General features: G+C 35.5%; 1 pseudogene; it reads right to left on the bottom strand.

Annotated features, from left to right (window-relative positions):
- Positions 1 to 5,188: 5,188 nt before the first annotated feature.
- On the bottom strand, positions 5,189 to 5,304 carry LOC111824924 (annotated as a pseudogene).
- Between the last annotated feature and the right edge of the window lie 5,419 nt (positions 5,305 to 10,723).

The following is a 10,723-nucleotide window of genomic DNA, read 5'->3' as shown; positions in this document are numbered from 1 at the left end:
GCACAAGTTCCCACCAGAACACAAGACCACAGAACCCTTCATTATTATGTGTTAATTGTTAACTATTAACTATCCTGTACCTACCAATGTAAAAGAAGTGTGTCTATTAATTTTACATTTTATCCAATCCCAGAGACCCCCCTTTGCTTTCTCCCACCTTCCTACCCATCACCAATGGATTTCATGTAACCATCTTTACACCTCCTTTTATTCTGATGTTTAAAATAAGTGGTAAAACTGCTGTTTGCCAGAGCATTTTCCCAATCCATTGAGATATTGCTTCCCGGCAATTATCAGTTTGGCTCAAATAAACTAATAAAAATGTTTACAGGTTTGGATGTCTCTTATAGTGACAGTAGATAGATGATAGATAGATAGATAGATAGATAGATAGATAGATAGATCTGTTATCTCTGTATAACATATATCTATATATAGATACCTTCTACAAATACAATCTACTGCTACTTAATTTGTAAATTGCCCTCCAGTACCAGAAAAACAGAATACATTTAAATCACACAAACTATTTATAGTTAGCCCATCTCATGTTTTGAAATAGCCTTTCATTTATTATTTTAGATTAGAAACGGAAAAAGATTCAAAGGCATTTTCCACACAAAGTGTGTATTTCGAACAGCCTCAAACCAAACAAGGAAAAGGGAGCGTGATCATTTTGCAACTCAGTGAAATAGAATTCTCTAAAGCTCTGTGAGGTTGTACTAATCATTTCCTGTTTTGCCCTAACTAGATGTCAGTTTTTCTACCTTTGAACTCTCTCCGCACTTTGATTGAAGATCTCATGTGGCGCTTTCCACACTATACCTTGCATTGTAAATACCTGTGTATTTACTCTTACGCCCTAGGAAATGATAGGCTACTTGAAGACTCAAGATGTATTTTCTTCATCTATTGTATGCATTCTCAATTCATATTTAATACTGAGCTTTAGGTAGCATTAGATTTCAAAACATTATGTTAAATATAATTCTTTTCCTTTCCTATAAATCACTAACACTATAAAATGCTAGGTGTATCAGAAGACATAGAAGTTTTAGCAAATTCTTATTGAGTATGCACTGTATGCCAGGCATGTACTGGACATGTATGTTTTTTGTTGTGGTTGTTTTAAATTTTATTTTTCAATTACACTTGACATTCAATATTATTGTATATTAGTTTCAGGTCTAAAGCATAGTGGTTTGACAATTAGATAATTTATAAAGTGATCCCCTGGATAATTCTAGTACCCGCCTGGCACCATGCATAGTTATTACAATATTATTGACTGTATTTCCTATTTGTACTTTACTGGCATCTGGTGGGTAGAGGCCAGGGATGTTGTTAATCATCCTATAATGCCCAGGTCAGCTCCCCAGCCAAGATTTATCTGCCCTAAAGTGCCAATGGTGCCAAGGATGAAAACTCCTGTTTTAAACTAAGCGTATTTTCACTGCATATATATGATAAAACTAATGCTCAGAAGGGATATAAATTCTCTTCAACTCATATTTGTAATAAATTGCAAAACATAAATTTTAACCAAATTTTTCTGATTTCCTGCTGCAGAATTAGATGTCAGTTTGCATAATTATATGTAAATTGAGCCAGTATTTCTCAACATGATTTAGAAAACTAAACAGGATGTCATCTAGTTAATTACCACCAGTTTATTAAGGTTACATACTGTTTTGTGTTACTCTATGATAAACCAGTTAGTATGTTTTAAACTCAAACTAGTGGACAGGTTTATGGAAAGGGTTTTACACTAAAAGTCTGTTGGAGTTTTATGCTTAATCTGAAAGCCAAATAGGCCTAGAAATGCAGTATCCCTTTTGAGAGTTTAATCAGGCTTCTTCCTTTGAGGACTGAATTTATGGAGTCAGACTGCACTATTATATCAAAGTTCCAATCAGATTTCCTCAAAGGTTTATGATGCTGAGGATATACTCCTAAAATTCTTTACCAATATGTTAAAGGAACCATTTCTCACCTCTCCAAAAGAGGTAACATCATAGGTCATATTGGGCATATTCATAGTTTTAGGGGAAGACATACCATGGAGATAAGAATTATTCATTAAAGAAATCGAGCCGAAACCGGTTTGGCTCAGTGGATAGAGCGTCGGCCTGCGGACTGAAGGGTCCCGGGTTCGATTCCGGTCAAGGGCATGTACCTGGGTTGCGGACACATCCCCAGTGGGAGATGTGCAGGAGGCGGCTGATCGATGTTTCTCTCTCATCGATGTTTCTAGCTCTCTATCTCTCTCCCTTCCTCTCTGTAAAAAATCAATAAAATATATTTTTTTAAAAAAAGAAATCGAGTATTTAGGACAGTCCATCATAGTCATTACTACCTAGAAAGAAAAGAGGTCCACATCTCTTTTTAATAAGTGTCCTTTCCACTTTCTTCAGAGGTTTTGATATCTAAAAGCTAATTCAGATACTGGGAATTCAGAAAAAGTTATATTAAGCCCTACAATAGGAGAAATAGCTATAAAATATTTAGAGATTATTGTCATTATTAAGATGGGGATAGTGTCATTGTCCACTGGTCTTTACTTTGTAGATTCTAAACTCACTGCATAAAATTGCAGAACTTGATGTACTGGGGTCAATCTCCGGACATTCACCATCTTTGGAGGGAGTTCTCAAGGACTATGTGGAGCTATGGAAAGTTTTTAAGAAGTAGAGAGAAGTGCCCAGATCTGTGTTTTATATAGGTCCGTCCCTTCAGCAACCTTTGGAAGAAACAAAGAAGGGTATACCCAACTAAATTAATGTGTGTGGCACCTGTACTGCTGATGGTACTCTTTGATGTGTGCATATATAGGTTTAATCCTTGCATTAGCTTTGGTTATTATCTATATACACACACTAGTGCCAGACTTCTCTGGTCTGTTCTCAAAAAGTGTTTTTCATGGTTCATGCACATTGAATGATTACTTCTATAGGTCTTTATTGCAGAATTAATGTGGGCTAACATGTGTTAGTAGTAATTAGCTACTAGCATGTGTATCATTTATAATGTTTTTGTTGATGTATCTGTATATAGAAATATAATATGTACTTAAGAACTTTTTGACAAAGAGATAAACACCTGATAAATATCATGAAGCATAAACTCAGAGCACTATAAGAATGAATGAATAACAAGGTAATCTGACCTGGATTAGGAAAGAAAGGGGGCAAAGAGAGAGAAAATGGGAGACATCGTAATACTGTCAGCAATGAAATAAAATTTAAAAAAGAAGTTCCCTTCTATTCCTAGTTTTTAAGTATTTTTATCACAAAAGAGTTAAATATTATGAATTTTTGCTGTAACTTTATGATTTATTATGTTAATTGATTTGTTTTAAAATTTTATTGAAGTATAATTGACATGATAGTATATTAATTTAAGTTATACTAAATAATATTTGATAATTTTATGTATTGTGAAATGATCACTACAATTTGTCTAGTTAACATCTGTCACCACATACAGTTAGAAACTTTTTTCTTGTGATGAAGACTTCTAAGATTTACTCTCAGCAACTTTAAAATATGCAATGCAGTATTATTAACTACATTCACCATGCTATACATAATATCCCCGTGACTTCATCATGTTATAACTGGAAGTCTGTACCTTTTGTTCCCCTTCACCCATTTCTCCAGTTTCTCCATCCCACCTCTGGCAACCACCACTGTTATTTTTATCTATACGCTTGGTTTCTTCTTGTTGTTTAAATTCCACATACAAGTGAGATTATATGGTATTTGTCTTTCTCTTAGTTAATCTACTTAGCATAATGCCCTCAGGTTCATCCTTGTTGTCTCAAATGGCAATATTTTATTATTTTGTATGGATAAATAGTATTTTATTGTCTATATACCACATACTCTCTCTCCATTCATCCATCTATGGGCACTTAGGTTGTTTCCATGTAATTGATTTTTGGAAATTAAATTAACCTTGCATTTTGGGATAAATTCTACTTGTTATGGTATATAATTTTTAAATATATTGTTGTTTTGCTAGTGTTATTTTTGAGGGTTTTTGCACCATAATTCATAAAATATTAGGGGTATATATAGGTTTTTTTTCTATAATGTCTTTTTCTGGTTTGGGTTTTGAGGTAACATTGGACTCATGAAATGAGTTGATAAGTTTTTCCTCCTGTTGTTTGGGTGAGTTTGTGATAATCGGTATTTATTTTTCTTTAAATGTTTGGTAGAATTCATTAATGAAGCCATCTAGGCCTGAGCTTTGCATTGTGGGTAGTTTTTTGATTGCTAATTAAATCTCTTCACTTATAATTATATTCAAAGTTTCTATTTCTTCTGTGTCTGTGTCAATATTTTGTATCTGTTTAGGAATTTATCCATTTAATTTAAGTTATTTAATTTGTTGGAGTATAATTTTTCATAGTATTCCTTTATAATCCTATTTTATATTTGTAAGCTTGGTAATAATGCTTCCCCATTTATTTTTATTCTATTTTTTAAAAATCTGTATTGTTGAAATTATTATATATGTCCCCTTTTTTCCTCCCATTGACCCCTTATTGCCCACCCCCCGCCCCAGGTTTCTACCACCTTATTGTCTGTGTCCATCCATGTGTTATGCATATATGCATACAAGTTTTTTGGTTGATTTCTTCCCACCTATTCCTGCCTTCCCTCTGAGATTTGACAATCTGTTCCATGCTTCTATGTCTCTGGAACTATTTTGTTCAATTGTTTATTTTAGCGATTTCATCTGGGCTTTTTTTCTTACTCATTCTAGCTAAAGATTTCTCAATTTTGTTGAACTTTTCAAACCACCAGCTTTTGGTTTTATTGTTTTTCACTATTTTTATTCTACATTTTTAAATCTTTAATCTTTATTAGTTCCTGTCCTATACTTGCTTTAGGGTTAGTTTGCTATTCTTTTTTTTCCCAGGGTCTTAAGGTGACAGGTAAATTTATTAATTTGAAATCTTTTTTTCTTTCTTTATAAAGGCATTACTAAATGCTCCACTAAATACTGATTTAGGGGCATCCCATAAGTTTTGGTATCTTGCACCTTCATTTTCATTCACCTCAAAGAATTTTCTTATTTTTATCTATTCTTTGACACATTAGCTACATAAAAGGTTTTTTCATTTTCTTATATTTGTGAGTTTCCCCATTTTTCCTATTATCAATTTCCAAATTAATTCTATTATTGTTGGAGAACATACTTTGTATTATTCCTATTCTTTTAAATTTTTTGACAAATGTTTTAAACTGATAAGAACAGATACTACACTTGATCTTAGCCAAAAGGCCGAGAAGCGATGACAAATATTTTAAACTGGAGATTTGTTTATTCATTTAGTGACTGGATGAATTATCTCAGCAAGGTTGATTCCCCACCTAACCCCCACATTGTTAATTAAGTCTGTATGTTGCTTCTCAGGGAGGTGTGGCTTACAGAATGCCCATAGCCACCAACAGCAGTATTGGTAAATCTCTGTTCCTGCCTTCTCTGAACACTAATTGTTAAACTCCACTAGTTGCCTGAGATTGCTGTTATTTTCAACAATAATAAATTGTTGGAGCATAAATTCTCTCTGAATGAACTAATCCAATTGTGACTCAGTCAAAGGGATGGTTTTAGACTTCAGTGTTGTATGTTCTGATGCCAGGAAAAGTCCTCCAATCTGTCTTCTTGGTTCTCTTATAAACTAGCCAGTCTACAGTGTAGGCTATAAATTCATTAGATCCAAATATGTCTTTCCATTTCCCTTTCACCACAACCTCCACTGTTCTTTAGTGTAGTTTAAAATTAACACCATTTTTTTTGTGTGGAAATCAAGTCAGTTCCTTTAGGAAGAGATTGGGAGCTATTTATTTTGAGGCTCACTTTCCCTCATGCAAAATATCTGAGCCAGGCCTCTGAAGCTGTGTGTGAGGAAATAGCAAGCTCTGTGGGAGTGAAACTCCCATTAAGATCTGATTGATGCTGGGGGAGTGGTGGGCAGAAACCTGAGGTTCTCCAACTTGCCTCTCCTGGTATTGAATCACTTGCTCAGGAGTCAGAGGAAGAGCTATCAGGGCCTCCATTCCATCCATGGGGGGTTAGGCAGGAGAAGGGAGTCCTTACATCCTGTTTGGAATCACTTGAGGCTTAGCATCAGGCACCTGGAGCAGGATGAGAAGTGCTGGAGTTCTGCTCCTGGCTAGAGGGAAGTCCTCTGGCTGAGATCTTAGGGGAGCGGGGTCCTGTGCTTTAACTGCATCAGTCTGGAGCGCAGTTGGACAGGGAGCAGAGTAGAGGAAGGGAGCAGTTTTGGTTCCAATACCACAGACTCAAGCCTTTCTTACCAAATTTTCATAGGTTTTTTGCATAATCTCTTCTCTGGCTGTTTGCTGTTAGGACCAGTTCCAAAGGCTTTTAATGATTGCTTTTTGTTGCCATTCCCAGTTTTGTAATTTTCTCCGTTTCACGGGGAGCAGGTAAGAGGATCTCCTCACAGTGTCACGCCAAAATGGACCCTTTCCTTCGGCATTGGAAATTAAATGGATTTTTGTATAAACCTAATTGCATATTCCCTTGGTTATCAGGGTGATAATATCATATGTTATGAATCCTCTGTATGTTCTCTTCCTGTACTCACAACCCCCAGAAGGAGGGTGTACTCGTGAACGAGAGTGAAGGAAGTAAATAACTCCTTAGTTCCATCCTACACATAACCTTGACTTTCCAGTCCCCTGTGTCTTGGGGGCTCCTACCAGCAGCTGAATCACAGTTTGAAAAAACCTGGTGTAGATTTTTCTTCTTTGAAATGCATAACTTTTAATGTGAAATAAACTCAGGATCCTATCGATTAAGGCTGATACCCAGGTTTTCTGACACTATTTCTGGAACCATTTCACCGATACATTCTGTAGCACACTTTGAACATTGATTCTTTTCATTAGCACAGTTTTGAGCTGAGCACAGAAAATCAAACTGAAGCCATTTTTTCCAAGAGTGCACTGAAATCAGTTCATATGTGAAAAACACCAAAGAATAAGAAAATACTAGTAAAATTCTCAGCAAGATGACATATATAAATACATATGTGTGTGTGTGTAAAAATGGCTTAATACCCCCAGAATATTACTAAAACATTAACCGTAGTTTGTTGTTAAGGGAATCACTAGATCAGTCTTTCATTGGCACATCAGTGAAGAAATAAAATGGATTTGAACTTAGCATGTTGAATAACCTTGACAGTCAAAACAGAGACCCAATCATGGAAACCTACTTTAATTTTCAATGAAGACATAAAGAGAATTATTTAAGTAGAAAAACTAGGGCAAAAGGACATTTGGATACTGAATTTATATTTGCCAAGATGAATCCAGCAGCTGCCCTTCACACCAATTTGTATGCAGAGCCTGAGTTCACCAAGGAGGAAAGCTCTTGGATCCAGGATATATTATTTAATGGCCAAACACTTTGGATCTACAAAAACTTTAGAGATGAGAAATTAGCAACTCAGGGGACCCTGCAGCTAAGAGAATGCTAATTCACAGCTCTGGAAAAAGAACCAGCAAGGACAGGAAAGCATGAAGTGACACAATCAGCTTAGATTCCAACTCATCAGAAAACTGGCAGAGAGAGGAGTCGCCAGTTATTCCCTTTACTTCCTAGAAATGCAGGCAGAATGCACTGTATTACTCCAGTTAGAAAGCATTAGACCACAGTTAATAGGCTGAAAAAATGGCAATGTTTGCTGAAGAGAAGACAGATAGCTACATTGTTAACTGAAATAGAAAGAGCTACTCAGCCAGACAGGAATCCAGTGTTCCTCTAACTGCAAAGCTCGGATGTTATTTTTTGAGTGTGAGAGAGAGTTCACATGCAAAAAGCTATAAATATAAAGAAATATTTGAGAGCTATAAGGTTTAAGAGACACTTGTAAAATCATAAATATTTAACATCTTTAAAATTGTTGTTGATGGTAAACAAAAGAAATTTAGATCAAGATCCCTGAGAATTTAGTGATCTAGAGAAAACAACTGAGAAGTAAAAGTAAAGAATAAAATCCTTATTATCACTCAATATCAAGTAATTTTATTTATTACTTTGATGTTTAGTGCGAGTACAGTGATGTTTTAATTCATTTAGGTTTCTACCTGTGAATTTCACCACAGAACACAGTGGCCATGTAAAGCAATTATTTGGGCTGATAAATACTTTATGCTTATTAACAAGGCTGTGTTACAGAACACATTATGAAAATATGGCAAGAGAATGTGTACAATTTATATCAAGTTATTGTAGCATTTTCATTAAAGACCCAAAGTAGATATTTATAATTACTATCTTCTTGCTCTTTCTTAAAAATACTCATGCATATTTACCAAAGCAGATTTATAGTAGGGGTCAAATTTCATTTTATGGGAAGATGTCCTATTTGTAGATGACAAAAATGTCTAGTGCAGTAGCTTCTTTTAAGGAAAATATAAGGGAAATGCTAATGAAATATGTTAGGTGTCTTTTCATTTTCCTTACCCCATCTACAGGAACGGAAACTATAGGAATAGGTATTCTGGATCCACAGTATGACAGAATGTAGGATTGATTGTAAACACAGTTGGTATACTTTGTCCTCTGACTTCTCATTTGTTTCTTTGTTCATTCATTCTGTGATTCTTTAATTCAGTGGACAGCCACGCATTGAGGAATGAAGAAATGGGGGGAAAATAGCTCCTATCCTTTTCTCATTTGTGGAGATGATCAACAAATATTGGTATAGGATACTCTGGACACAGATTAAAAAAAAGTGACTAATTTCCTTCAATGGGGCTATAAGATCTGAGAGTGTGGTATAGAAGAGGGTACATCTTCACTATCATTTGAGAAATGAGAAGAATTTACATGTTGTGGAAGGAGAACAATCCTTAAAACAAAGAGCAAAAGAATATTAAGATAACCCTTGCCTGTGTGGCTCAGTGAGTTGGAGCATCATCCTTTGCACCTAAAGATTGTGGGTTCGATTTCTGGTCAGGGCACATACCTAGGTTACAGGTTTGATTCCCAGTTGGGGCGTGTACGGGAGGCAACCTATAGATGTTTCTCTCTCACATTAATGTTCCTCTGTCCTTCTCTCTCTCTCTCTCTCTCTCTCTCTCTCTCTCTCTCTCTCTCTCTCCCCCTTTAAAATTAATAAACATATCCTGGAGTGAGGATTAAAAAAATTAAGATAAACTCACTTGCCTTTCTCAGGGAATGCAAACTTGGATGTAGATTCTCTTGAAGTGGTGCATACAATTGTAGGCATTGATCAGCATTCAAAGCTCTCTGGAAACTTCCATTTCCTATCTCAACATTTCAGCTAAATTGTACACAGAACACTTGTACACAGCAGCATCTCTTACCATTTTCTTCAAATTTGTCTTGATTCTTGTGTCTTTTAACATCTTCTTCACAACTTTTCCAATACAGAGGATCTGGGCTTGGATGATGAATAGAAGACTTCATGAAAACAGATTTTACTTTGGAAAGTAGAAACTTCTTGAATTATATCCAATTTTGACTCATTTTACTATGTAACTTGTAAAGTTCCATTTTATTCTTTTGTTCTTATCAAATTTTATCTAAACATGAAACAGAATTTCAGGTGTAGACTATTTTTAAGAATATTTCTTTCCTTTGGCATCTGTGTCTTCTCAAATAAGAATGTGTTGTTTGAGCCATTCTGATCATGTCTATTATTACAAATTATCAACAGTTAACACAGTATTATCCTGTGGTATTTTTTAATAGGATTCTTAATTTGGCGAGTAGTATAAACTGAAATGTTCTGAGGGCTTCCCATGTGCCAAATAGGTAATATACATGGATTCATCCAATTTTCACAACAACCCAATAAGACTGATCTATTTAGTAAATGGAAGAGCAAGGCTTAGAGAGTTTAAGGAGCTTGTTCAAGGCCACACAATGTGTCAGTGTTGGAACTGATTTCAATCTAAGACCATCTGACTTCAGACATTATACTTTTATTATATTCTCTTTTGCTACTCTGCATATTTCACATTTGCTAGCAAGAAAGAGGAATGAAAGAATAAAGGAACAAAGAAGAAAGGGAAGGGGAAGGGGAAAAGGAGGAAGGAAGGAAGAAAGGAAGGAAAAAGGGAGGAATGGAAAGAGGGAGGGAAAATAATAAAGGAACAGAGGTAGGCAGGAAAAGAAGAGGGAAAGCAAGGGAGGGAATGAAAGAGGGCAGAAGGCAAAGAGGAGGAAAGATAAAATAAAGAGGAAGGAAGGGAGGGAGGTAGGAAGGGAGGACCAGGAGGGAGGGAGGGAGGGAGGGAGGGAGGGAGGGAAGACCAGGCTGCATTAGCTCAAGGACTAATACGTTTTATATAGGAATTTTTATTTTAATTCTCCTTTCAAAATACCCATAAAATATAAAAGTACTTGTTTTTCAATATAAGGACATGAATGCTTCAGTAAGAAAGCTACATTCCTACTTGACTTTCCCTGTTTGTGATGCAAGGAAGCTTGCTGATGGACTGATACATCAGTCATTCACAGCTCACTGATCATGCTGCATGAGAAAATGGAAACTTTAAAACATCATTTGCCACTTTGATTTTTTTAATGCATTGAATTTCTTTATTATTCTCTAAACCACAGTGGCTTGCCCGAAATTCCCCCTGACTTGTATTATTACAAACCATTCCCTTGAGAAGGTGTTTTCTTTTTCTTCCCCTTAATATTC

The sequence above is a fragment of the Myotis lucifugus genome, unplaced genomic scaffold, assembly GCF_000147115.1.
Source record: "Myotis lucifugus unplaced genomic scaffold, Myoluc2.0 scaffold_8, whole genome shotgun sequence".
Taxonomy (NCBI): domain Eukaryota; kingdom Metazoa; phylum Chordata; class Mammalia; order Chiroptera; family Vespertilionidae; genus Myotis; species Myotis lucifugus.
The sequence above is the reverse complement of the archived record's forward strand: the minus strand, read 5'-3'. Positions and strand labels throughout refer to the sequence as shown.